Source organism: Oncorhynchus gorbuscha, linkage group LG09 (genome assembly GCF_021184085.1).
Source record: "Oncorhynchus gorbuscha isolate QuinsamMale2020 ecotype Even-year linkage group LG09, OgorEven_v1.0, whole genome shotgun sequence".
NCBI lineage: Eukaryota > Metazoa > Chordata > Actinopteri > Salmoniformes > Salmonidae > Oncorhynchus > Oncorhynchus gorbuscha.
In genome coordinates this window covers 59,766,080-59,778,960 of record NC_060181.1, presented here as the reverse complement: position 1 = coordinate 59,778,960, position 12,881 = coordinate 59,766,080, and the positions used below count along the sequence as shown (strand labels likewise).

General features: G+C 44.9%; 1 pseudogene; it reads right to left on the bottom strand.

Moving 5' to 3' along the window:
• The window catches only part of LOC124042885, a 44,330-nt pseudogene extending 32,119 nt beyond the window's left edge, over positions 1-12,211 (bottom strand).
• Positions 12,212-12,881: the final 670 nt, after the last annotated feature.

Below are 12,881 nucleotides of genomic sequence, written 5' to 3'. Positions count from 1 at the left end.
AAGCCTACGCCCATGTTCGCCTTAGATGGTAGTCATCTTCCCAGTATCAGATTTGAGACACTACCTTTAACCCTCACAGTATCTGGTAACCACAGTGAGACTATTTCTTTTTTGATTTTCCGTTCACCGTTTACACCTGTTGTTTTGGGTCATCCCTGGCTAGTATGTCATAATCCTTCTATTAATTGGTCTAGTAATTCTATCCTATCCTGGAACGTTTCTTGTCATGTGAAGTGTTTAATGTCTGCCATCCCTCCCGTTTCTTCTGTCCCTACTTCTCAGGAGGAACCTGGCGATTTGACAGGAGTGCCGGAGGAATATCATGATCTGCGCACGGTCTTCAGTCGGTCCCGAGCCAACTCCCTTCCTCCTCACCGGTCGTATGATTGTAGTATTGATCTCCTTCCGGGGACCACTCCTCCTCGGGGTAGACTATACTCTCTGTCGGCTCCCGAACGTAAGGCTCTCGAGGATTATTTGTCTGTGTCTCTTGACGCCGGTACCATAGTGCCTTCTTCCTCTCCGGCCGGGGCGGGGTTCTTTTGTTAAGAAGAAGGACGGTACTCTGCGCCCCTGCGTGGATTATCGAGGGCTGAATGACATAACGGTTAAGAATCGTTATCCGCTTCCCCTTATGTCATCAGCCTTCGAGATTCTGCAGGGAGCCAGGTGCTTTACTAAGTTGGACCTTCGTAACGCTTACCATCTCGTGCGCATCAGAGAGGGGGACGAGTGGAAAACGGCGTTTAACACTCCGTTAGGGCATTTTGAGTACCGGGTTCTGCCGTTCGGTCTCGCCAATGCGCCAGCTGTTTTTCAGGCATTAGTTAATGATGTTCTGAGAGACATGCTGAACATCTTTGTTTTTGTCTATCTTGACGATATCCTGATTTTTTCTCCGTCACTCGAGATTCATGTTCAGCACGTTCGACGTGTTCTACAGCGCCTTTTAGAGAATTGTCTCTACGTAAAGGCTGAGAAGTGCTCTTTTCATGTCTCCTCCGTTACTTTTCTCGGTTCCGTTATTTCCGCTGAAGGCATTCAGATGGATTCCGCTAAGGTCCAAGCTGTCAGTGATTGGCCCGTTCCAAGGTCACGTGTCGAGTTGCAGCGCTTTTTAGGTTTCGCTAATTTCTATCGGCGTTTCATTCGTAATTTCGGTCAAGTTGCTGCCCCTCTCACAGCTCTTACTTCTGTCAAGACGTGTTTTAAGTGGTCCGGTTCCGCCCAGGGAGCTTTTGATCTTCTAAAAGAACGTTTTACGTCCGCTCCTATCCTCGTTACTCCTGACGTCACTAGACAATTCATTGTCGAGGTTGACGCTTCAGAGGTAGGCGTGGGAGCCATTCTATCCCAGCGCTTCCAGTCTGACGATAAGGTTCATCCTTGCGCTTATTTTTCTCATCGCCTGTCGCCATCTGAGCGCAACTATGATGTGGGTAACCGTGAACTGCTCGCCATCCGCTTAGCCCTAGGCGAATGGCGACAGTGGTTGGAGGGGCGACCGTTCCTTTTGTCGTTTGGACAGACCATAAGAACCTTGAGTACATCCGTTCTGCCAAACGACTTAATGCCCGTCAAGCTCGTTGGGCGTTGTTTTTCGCTCGTTTCGAGTTTGTGATTTCTTACCGTCCGGGTAGCAAGAACACCAAGCCTGATGCCTTATCCCGTCTGTTTAGTTCTTCTGTGGCTTCTACTGATCCCGAGGGGATTCTTCCTTATGGGCGTGTTGTCGGGTTAACAGTCTGGGGAATTGAAAGACAGGTTAAGCAAGCACTCACGCACACTGCGTCGCCGCGCGCTTGTCCTAGTAACCTCCTTTTCGTTCCTGTTTCCACTCGTCTGGCTGTTCTTCAGTGGGCTCACTCTGCCAAGTTAGCTGGTCATCCCGGTGTTCGAGGCACTCTTGCGTCTATTCGCCAGCGCTTTTGGTGGCCGACTCAGGAGCGTGACACGCGCCGTTTCGTGGCTGCTTGTTCGGACTGCGCGCAGACTAAGTCGGGTAACTCTCCTCCTGCCGGTCGTCTCAGACCGCTCCCCATTCCTTCTCGACCATGGTCTCACATCGCCCTAGACTTAATTACCGGTCTGCCTTTGTCTGCGGGGAAGACTGTGATTCTTACGGTTGTCGATAGGTTCTCTAAGGCGGCACATTTCATTCCCCTCGCTAAACTTCCTTCCGCTAAGGAGACGGCACAAATCATTATCGAGAATGTATTCAGAATTCATGGCCTCCCGTTAGACGCCGTTTCAGACAGAGGTCCGCAATTCACGTCACAGTTTTGGAGGGAGTTCTGTCGTTTGATTGGTGCGTCCGTCAGTCTCTCTTCCGGGTTTCATCCCCAGTCTAACGGTCAAGCAGAGAGGGCCAATCAGACGATTGGTCGCATACTACGCAGCCTTTCTTTCAGAAACCCTGCGTCTTGGGCAGAACAGCTCCCCTGGGCAGAATACGCTCACAATTCGCTTCCTTCGTCTGCTACCGGGTTATCTCCGTTTCAGAGTAGTCTGGGTTACCAGCCTCCTCTGTTCTCATCCCAGCTTGCCGAGTCCAGCGTTCCCTCCGCTCAAGCGTTTGTCCAACGTTGTGAGCGCACCTGGAGGAGGGTGAGGTCTGCACTTTGCCGTTACAGGGCACAGACTGTGAGAGCCGCCAATAAACGCAGGATTAAGAGTCCAAGGTATTGTTGCGGCCAGAGAGTGTGGCTTTCCACTCGCAACCTTCCTCTTACGACAGCTTCTCGTAAGTTGACTCCGCGGTTCATTGGTCCGTTCCGTGTCTCCCAGGTCGTCAATCCTGTCGCTGTGCGACTGTTTCTTCCGCGACATCTTCGTCGCGTCCATCCTGTCTTCCATGTCTCCTGTGTCAAGCCCTTTCTTCGCACCCCCGTTCGTCTTCCCTCCCCCCCTCCCGTCCTTGTCGAGAGCGCACCTATTTACAAGGTACATAAGATCATGGACATGCGTTCTCGGGGGACGGGGTCACCAATACTTAGTGGATTGGGAGGGTTACGGTCCTGAGGAGAGGAGTTGGGTTCCGTCTCGGGACGTGCTGGACCGTTCACTCATTGATGATTTCCTCCGTTGCCGCCAGGATTCCTCCTCGAGTGCGCCAGGAGGCGCTCGGTGAGTGGGGGGGGTACTGTCATGTTTTGTCATTTATTATCTTGTCTTGTCCCTGTGCTTCCCATTCTATTCGTTTCCCTCTGCTGGTCTTATTAGGTTCTTTCCCTCTTTCTATCCCTCTCTCTCCCCCTCCCTCTTTCACTCTCTCGCTCTCTCTTCTCTCTATCGTTCCGTTCCTGCTCCCAGCTGTTCCTATTCCCCTAATCAATCATTTAGTCTTCCCACACCTGTTCCCGATCCTTTCCCCTGATTAGAGTCCCTATTTCTTCCTTTGTGTTCCGTTCCTGTCCTGTCGGTTCCTTGTTTAGAATTCACCGTGCTGTGATTGTGTATCGCCCTGTCGTGTCGTGTTTTCCTCAGATGCTGCGTGGTGAGCAGGTGTCTGAGTCGGTCTGGTTCAAGTGCCTTCCCGAGGCAACCTGCTGTTCACCTGCTGTTCAAGATCGAGTCTCCAGTTTGTCCTAGTCATTTCGAGTGAAAGTTGTGTTTTTTTGTTTGTAAATTACTTTACTGGATTAAAGACTCTGTTTTCGCCAAGTCGCTTTTGGGTCCTCTTTCACCTGCATGACAACTCCATCAGGGTTTCTTCCAGAATGGTCCTGTATTTGGCTCCATCCATCTTCCCATCAATTTTAACCATCTTCCCTGCTGAAGAAAAGCAGGCCCAAACCATGATGCTGCCACCACCATGTTTGACAGTGGGGATGGTGTGTTCAGGGTGATGAGCTGTGTTGCTTTTACACCAAACATAACGTTTTGCATTGTTGCCAAAAAGTTCAATTTTGGTTTCATCTGACCAGAGCACCTTCTTCCACATGTTTGGTGTGTCTTCCAGGTGGCTTGTGGCAAACTTTAAACAACACTTTTTATGGATATCTTTAAGAAATGGCTTTCTTCTTGCCACTCTTCCATAAAGGCCAGATTTGTGCAATATATGACTGATTGTTGTCCTATGGACAGAGTCTCCCACCTCAGCTGTAGATCTCTGCAGTTCATCCAGAGTGATCATGGGCCTCTTGGCTGCATCTCTGATCAGTCTTCTCCTTGTATGAGCTGAAAGTTTAGAGGGACGGCCAGGTCTTGGTAGATTTGCAGTGATCTGATACTCCTTCCATTTCTATATTATCGCTTGCACAGTGCTCCTTGGGATGTAAAGCTTGGGAAATCTTTTTGTATCCAAATCTGGCTTTAAACTTCTTCACACCAGTATCTCGGACCTGCCTGGTGTGTTCCTTGTTCTTCATGATGCTCTCTGCGCTTTTAACGGACCTCTGAGACTATCACCGTGCAGGTGCATTTATACGGAGACTTGATTACCCACAGGTGGATTGTATTTATCATCATTAGTCATTTAGGTCAACATTGGATCATTCAGAGATCCTCACTGAACTTCTGGAGAGAGTTTGCTGCACTGAAAGTAAAGGGGCTGAATAATTTTGCACGCCCAATTTTTCAGTTTTTGATTTGTTACATTTTTTTGAAATATCCAATAAATGTCGTTCCACTTCATGATTGTGTCCCACTTGTTGTTGATTCTTCACAAAAAAATACAGTTTTATATCTTTATGTTTGAAGCCTGAAATGTGGCAAAAGGTCGCAAAGTTCAAGGGGGCCGAATACTTTCGCAAGGCACTGTACACTACACATTTTAAATGTGATGCATTGCAGGACATTTCTCCTCCAACAGGGTGATCAAATTAAGATCCTACATTTGTATCTATAGATGTCTGGATATCTGCAAATGTAAATGCAAATGTAATTGAAAATGTCATTCAAAAAATACCTTGTGTTTAAGTGTATCACTCACCTCTCCACCATCCCGACCTGGAAGTCCACTTAGTCCTCCCTCTCCCTAAAAGGAAAGGAGAACAGGGCATCTGTATTATTTACACAGTACACACAGGAGCTATTTGATTTAGATTTCTCATATTAGGAATATATGTCTATACAAGCAAGGTAAGTGGAAATGTGCCGTATATTGCATCTTAGGGAGACATCAGGAACACAACAGGTATGTTCATCAACGAAATAATTCAACAGAATCATAACAAATCAAAGACCTTCGATCCTTTAAGACCAGGGGCTCCATCATCTCCTGGGCGACCCTTCTTCCCCTGTGGAATGAAGGAACAACATGAGATTCATTTAACTCACTTTAAAACAAAACATGTTTGACGGGAGGCCACTATCCATTGCAAATGATCTGCAGCGAGTCAGTTAAGTGATGATACCCAAGAAGATGGTGTTTGGAGGATATATTGGCACGGTGTCACTTTAATACAACGGGTTACCAACATATTTACATTTGAATTAAAAATGTTCTTTTGATTCATTTACTCTTTAATTCTTCCACAAGATGTAGTCCTGACACAAATCTAGGGTTGCAACCTAGTCGATCAGTCTTTTTGTTCTGTATCTATGGACGCGACCCAGTCGATCCGTCTTTTTGTTCTGTATCTAGAGACGCGACCCAGTTGTTCAGTCGTTCATTCTAAATGTTCCATTGCCATACTGGCTGGCAATGTTCTTATCCCTTGCTTGCTAGCTAGCCAACTATGGGTAACTTACAGTCATGTCAAACAGTGCAGCCAGAATAACAGCAAAGTAGCTGCATTTGCTTAAGCTGTTTTCTAGTGACATTTATTTGGATAAATCCATAACAATAAGCTGATGAGATGCGATTTTGCCTGGCATAGAAAATGCGCTCACTCGTCAGGACACTGTCGTTCAGACGAGCTAGCCAACAACACAGCTGACGTACCTGTAACACATTCACTTCAGATTGAAGCTGGAAAGACTGCAAATTAGCTGCGTTTTTTGTTGTACATTTAAAAATATATATTTTTTTGTATATATACTTATAAAAAGTATTCTAGCTGAATAGTGATTTTGACTGGCTGAGAAACGCTGTCTGCCTTTCTGTCTTGTCCCGACACGTTCATTACTATGGGACAGCAGGAGATTTGAATATTGAAACAATGCTGCAAATGTTGGAGAGACAGACAGCAAGGTTTATACAAATCTCCAATGTTGAAAACTAAATGTTCGTCTAAAAGAAATGTGAGATAATGTCTGGATGCTTTTTATAGTGGAGATCAAGTTTATAAGTTGCTTGGCTGGGCTGATGGGACCGTGAATTGCACAGTCAGATGGAACAGTACATAGGCATTTTAACGTCATAGATTTAGCCGGGTCAACTTGTGGAATAGACACCGGCTGGAATGAGATTTTAACCAATCAGCATTCAGGATTAGACCCACCCGTTGTATAATGAAAGATTAACCATATCTGGCTACAGAAGTAGGGAAAAGTGAAAGTGAAGCATAGTTTCCCTGCGTGCGTTAGCGTTGTTCGGTCATTGCAGGTGGTAAAAGGACCTGAGGTCACAAGGGGGGTGGCTTTGTGTTTGTGTGTGTATGTCAAGGATGGACATGTTGCTGCTTGACCAAAAGGTGAGAGGTCAGGCACCTGGACAGCGTGAGGTGGTTGCCATTCGCAGCTTATCGTTGGTTTGTGGCCGTTAAACTGAAGAGAGTAATTATGAGAGCTTTTAAGTCTCAGTGTAAAAATGTAAGGAATCTCTCTGTAGAGAAAGCCCCTGGTTAATGACCATGCAACTGTCTGTCAGCACAAGACTGTCAGACTCTGAGGACTCTGACATTAACATGGCTGTCATCCATCCAGAGAGGGGCCTCTAGTCTGGTCCAATGATGTGGAAGATTTTTAAAAATATTTTTTAATTTTACCTTTATTTAACTAGGCAAGTCAGTTAAGAACAAATTCTTATTTTCAATGACGGCCTAGGAACAGTGGATTAACTGCCTGTTCAGGGGCAGAACGACAGATTTGTACCTTGTCAGCTCGGGGATTTGAACTTGCAATTCGGTTACTAGTCCAACACTCTAACCACTAGGCTACCCTGCCGCCCCATTAGATCACGCACCTAGTGTCACAGTTTAAGCCCCCTCCAACATTCTCCATCTCTGACTAGCTGACAATGGAGCTAGTAAGTGTTATTTACGATGGCAAAGGTCCTGTTTTTATTGGGAGTAAAGGCCTTCATAGGATGCCCCTGGTTTCCATGGGGGACATCTTATGTGGGAAGGGAAACCTCCAATAACGTGCCGGGACAGGCAACGCAAATCAGCAACTGAGGTTTATTGGAAGTATTCATTGTTTTTCTCAATCTATTTTGTCCTGCAGCATTTGGAGTATTTTCAGAAGTAAGAAAGACAGCTTGCTCTGTGCACAGGTGGTACCTCAACTAAACCAAGCAATTACCTCTGATATCAGAACTATGTTAGCTTCCTCTTTACAACCTTCAGCACTTCAGGAACAAACAACTTTCTTTTATTTCAAAGGAGAAGTGTTTTGTAATTGGGGAGTGTTTGGAAAGGACAGTGAAAGTACTTACAGTTGGACCACTGAGCCCTCTCTCACCCTTCTCACAGGCACATCGTTGGGCCAGGGGACACTTCAAAAAGGCAGGATAAGGTTTCAGAATCAACATGTAACTGTACAGTATATGACAATGCAGTGTCCCTGAACTTAATTATGTATTGGTTGAATGAGGATAGCATTTCAATTGCATCAAAATGTAATATTACCTACCCCCTTGTCAGCCAGGTCAGTCTGGGTAGAGAGAAATAAAACAGTGACAACCATTAGAGACAATCATACACCATCCGAAACATACATACAGAAATCATGTACATTTCCAACTCTACTGAACAAAAATATAAACACAACATGCAATAATTTCAACGATTTTACTGAGTTCATATAAGGAAATCAGACAATTGAAATAAATTCATTAGGCCCTAATTTATGGATTTCATATGACTGGGCAGGGGCGCAGCCATGGATGGGCCTGGGAGGGCATAGGCCCACCCACTTGGGAACCAGGCCCAGCCAATCAGAATGAGTTTTTCCCCACAAAGGGGCTTTATTGCAGACATAAATACTCCTCAGTTTCATCCTGGTGGTTGGTTTCAGATGATCACGCAGGTGAAGAAGCTGGATGTGGAGGTCCTGGGTTGGCGTGATTACACGTGGTCTGCGATTGTGAGGCCGGTTAGACATACTGCCAAATTTTCTAAAACGACGTTGGAGGCGGCTTATGGTAGAGAAATAAACAATAAAATATCTGGCAACAGCTCTGGTCAACATTCCTGAAGTCAGCATGCCAATTTCACGCTCCCTCAAAACTTGAGACATCTGTGGCATTGAGTTGTGTGAAAAAGATGCACATTTGAGTGGCCTTTTATTGTCTCCAGCACAAGGTGCACCTGTGTAATGATGATGCTCTTTAATCAGCTTCTTGATATGCAAACCTGTCTGGTGGATGGATTATCTTGGCAATGGAGAAATGCTCACTAACAGGGATGTAAACTAAATTTAAGAGAAGCTTATAGTGCATGTGGAATATTTCTGGGATCTTTTATTTCAGCTCACGAAACATAGGACCAAGACTTTACATGTTGCGTTTATCTTTTTGTTCAATATAGATTAAAAAGACAGGACTTGTAAACTCTAGCATATTGTATCATATTTCTGACTCCCCTTGTCACACACCATTTAAACCTCTAATCCTTTCATCTAGACTCTGAAAAGCCTGCTGTGTGAGTACAAGTGACTGTGGGGAGTTATCTGAATGATGGTTTCGTGCCAAGCTCTGTTTTGCTATGTTGCCACTTGAAAGAAATCAGTGAGTAGACATTCCATTGTAATACCCACGAGCCAAATGTAAACCACGTTATGATAAAAAAGAAGGCTAAGAATATCACTGAAAGTATCACTGAAAGAACCTGTCTGCTTCCACTCATATCCATCCACAAGAGGCTCTGTTTACCCTTATTGGGACAAAAAACCATGTGGCATAGCAGATTCAAAGTAAAGCCCATGGGATATGCACTCATAACATGCAGATGGTAAGGAGCCAAGACTATTGACTATTGAAATGTAAGACAGCTGAACAAAAAATACAAAATCCATGGCTGTCATCGATAGCCATTTATCATTTTGCATTTGTATAGCTACAAATTGTGGAATGTCAGTCATTCAGGCTCCATCCAGCCTGTATCCTTCTTTAAAAAACCTTCCTGAGAGGATTTTGGTTACAATATCCAAGATATCCCTAATTCAACTTTGATTACATCTAAATCACAACTGTATCATTGCATCATTATTACACCCAATATTGTGTTTCTGAGCCCTCCCCTTCATCCCTCCTCTCCTCCTTCTCATTTTCCACCTCTTCAGTCTAATTAACATGCTGCTCTGCCAGAGGCTGTCCCCCAAATGGCACCCTACTCCCTTTATCGTTGACTCCTTGTGACCAGGGCCCATGGGGCTCTAGTCAAAGGTAGCACACTATGTGGCTAATAGGGTGCCATTTGGGACGCAACCATGGAGAAGCAGTGACCTCAACTTAAGCAGTGACTCAAAATAGAATCAAAGTAGTGCCTTTGTTGCTGTTCGATGGCCACCCCGAGCAGGCGCTGCATCCCACATTCTCTCTTTCTCTCCCTATATTGCTTTCTCTTGTCATCTCCACTTCCTCCCTCTCCCTCTATTGCTCACTCTCTCTCATGCTCTCTCTCTGTCTCTCTCGGGAGTTGTTGGTGTGCGGGTTGTGAGAGGGTTTGCTGTCCTTTTTGTGTGTGCTTATTTCTATATATGCAAGGCAGATCATACTCACAATTTCTGTGAGGACTTTCTCCACAATATCAGTATCCTGTAGATTGTGGAGGTATCGGGAAGCAGGAGAGCTGGCCAGCAGACGGAGCTGGGCCACGTTGGCTGGCTCATTGGCTGCACGGGTGATGCCCACCGTGAAGAACTTCACCCCCTGGTTCTTAGCGTCGGCGGCAGCTGAGAAGATGTCTGGGTTCCTGGGGTGGGAGATGCCGTCACTGAGTAGGATGGCCACCTTGACACTGCCTGGGCTGGACTCCTCCAGGTACATCTTAGTCATGTTGGTGATCGCGTAGGTGGTGTAGGTGCCGTGACCGATGTATAAAATGGGGGTGATGTGGGACTTGAAGTTGTCAGTGCCTCTCCACTGCTTAAAGGTCTGCTCGATGATGACGTGACTGCTGTACTGCAGCAGGGCCACCTTCCAGCTCAGACTGCGCCCGGTCTGCAGACGGACAGCCTGGAGCTTGTCCACCACATCCATGGCAAAGTGCTTCTCCTGCTCATGGTTCTCCTTGGCACTCTCAGAGCTGTCAAGCAGAAAGGAAAGCTCCAGACCGCAGTCCTCATCTAAAATGGCTGTGTTCATGTGCAGAGCTGTCAGACACACAATTGCGACAAGAGGCCATTCTATTGAACAATGTCATTGTGGGTTATGAATGTGTTATGAAGTATTTACGTACAGGTAACTGACAAAATAAAGGAAACACTTGAGTAAACGAGGGATACAAAATATATTGGAAGCAGGTGCTTCCACACAGGTGTGGTTCCTGAGTTAATTAAGCAATTAACATCCCATCATGCTTAGGGTTATACATAAAAATGCCCAGTTGCCCATTATTTTGACTACCATGACTAGAGGAAGACTTTCAGTGACTTTGAAAGAGTCTCGAAGGAGCATAGGGGGTTTAAAGCGTGTGTGTGTGTGTGTGTATATAAATAAATGTAAAAAAATATATAATAAATAGGTCACCAGATCTCAACCCAATTGAACAGTTTTGGGAGATTCTGGAGTGTCATCTGAGACAGCGTCTTCCACCACAATCAACAAAACATCATATCATGGAATTTATCATGGACAAATAGTGACGCACCATTCCAATAGAGTTACAGACACTTATAGAATTTATGCGAATGCGCATTGAAGCTGTTCTGGCGGCTCGTGGTGGCCCAAAGCCCTACTAAGACACGTTATGTTGGTGTTTCCTTTATTTTTGCAGTTACCTGTAGGTGCACTTCAACTAAAGACTGTTTTCTATCTTGCCTCATTTTTAAATGACTTGGAAATGCAATCATTCAAAGTTATGACAGTCAAGTTGAAAATGTCTATGAAGCCAAAAACCCAATCTGAAATAAACCCTTTATCTCTATATTACATCTCTCACAAGGGCAGAAACACCAAGCTAAATCATGTTCATATGTTCTAAAAAATGCCGTAGGATATCAACACCTTGGGAATATAGCAGGTACAGTATACCACAGGACATCCACTGATAAGATAGATATCTATCTACTGTCTGTACCTGTGTTAACCAAATTTGATTTTATGATGTATGCTCAACCTCTTGTTTAGCTGGAATCTGATTTCTATTGGATTGATGAATTATGGTCACAGAAATGCGACATTATAAGACATCTGTGATCTCACTGTTTAAGCACCGTCTGAAATGAGCAACTTTTGCAATGAGCAACTGTACTATTAAAAAGAGGATGTCTTTTCTCATACCTTGTATATTATGTTTTTGCCCGTCAGGTGCAGTGGCTGCAGCTGCAGCTCGCAGCTGGGCCCCCCTGCCTCTGGGTCTCTTGTTCATTGTTCTCTCCTCATAGTAGTCCTGAGACCAGACACCCAACAGGCCTGCTACAAACAGGAGCCATGTCACTGTAGGGAACATCATTGTCCCTCCTGCAATAATAATGTTTGGAATTTTTATTTATTTAAAGAACAATCTACATGATGACTTCATGTTCGATGACGACGTCATGATTGGCAAACAATGTAGAGTATTTGAAAATTGATATTTGTGCACAAGATTAGCGCACAACAAGTCCTCAGATGAATCTACTGCACTAGTTTTTCATCTGAAACCATGAGATTTGTTAATTTCTCCCTCCCCCATTTTAATCATTTTTGAAATCACACACTCTCCCTCTATTATATATTTTTAACATGCATATAGGCAGATTGTCCTTTTACTGAGCAAAACTTGTAGACTCACAATCCAAAACCCTTTTTTTGCGTGCTGCAGATCCAGGTATCCTTGTGCCCCACTAAGTGCAATGTTCCAAAATGCTGGGGTTGTGCAGGTAGCGAGAGAAGAACAGCAGTGATGGAAGGTTCTAGTTAGTTCCCAGAGTGTGTAGCAGCAATAGCAACAATGATAGTCATCCTGAGGCAGTGTGTCTGTGAGCCTCTGAGCCTCTCCCTACTCCTTCATAAAAGAGGAGGGAACACCAGATCCCGCAAGACCCCGCCAAGGCTCTGGTTCCTGCTCGGCCCTCAGGGCAGACTGGGGTTGGGTTTCAGCACTTAAAAGTTTGTGTAGAGATGATAAAGATGCCTCCAAGCATCTTATATATGGTTGATATGGTTGTGTAAAGTCATCATTTTTATGAGTGGTGTATATGGGTCACTAACCTGAGTAAATCTATTATTTTCATCCCTGAAATGTAACTCCATCCTTCCCATCTGTATTTGACTAAATAAGAGGAAAATGGATAAGGGAGGAAGTGTTGTTGTCTTAAAGACCAATAACTTTCCCTCTTACATACCACAGGATCCTACCGTGCTTGTCATGTGATCAGAGTTTAGTGCATTGGGCTCATCTGGTCTTCCTCATTGTGTGTAGAGAATGCTTTGTCCTGTGGTAATTGATGGGTTAATGACTCTGCCTCAATCAGTCTTACATTTGTTCGCAAGAGGTTTGAATGTAGTTTCCATACATGGAACAGCTATTCATAGTTACTTCAAATCAAATCCAATTGTATTTGTCACACACACACACACACACACACACACACACACACACACACACACACACACACACACACACACACAC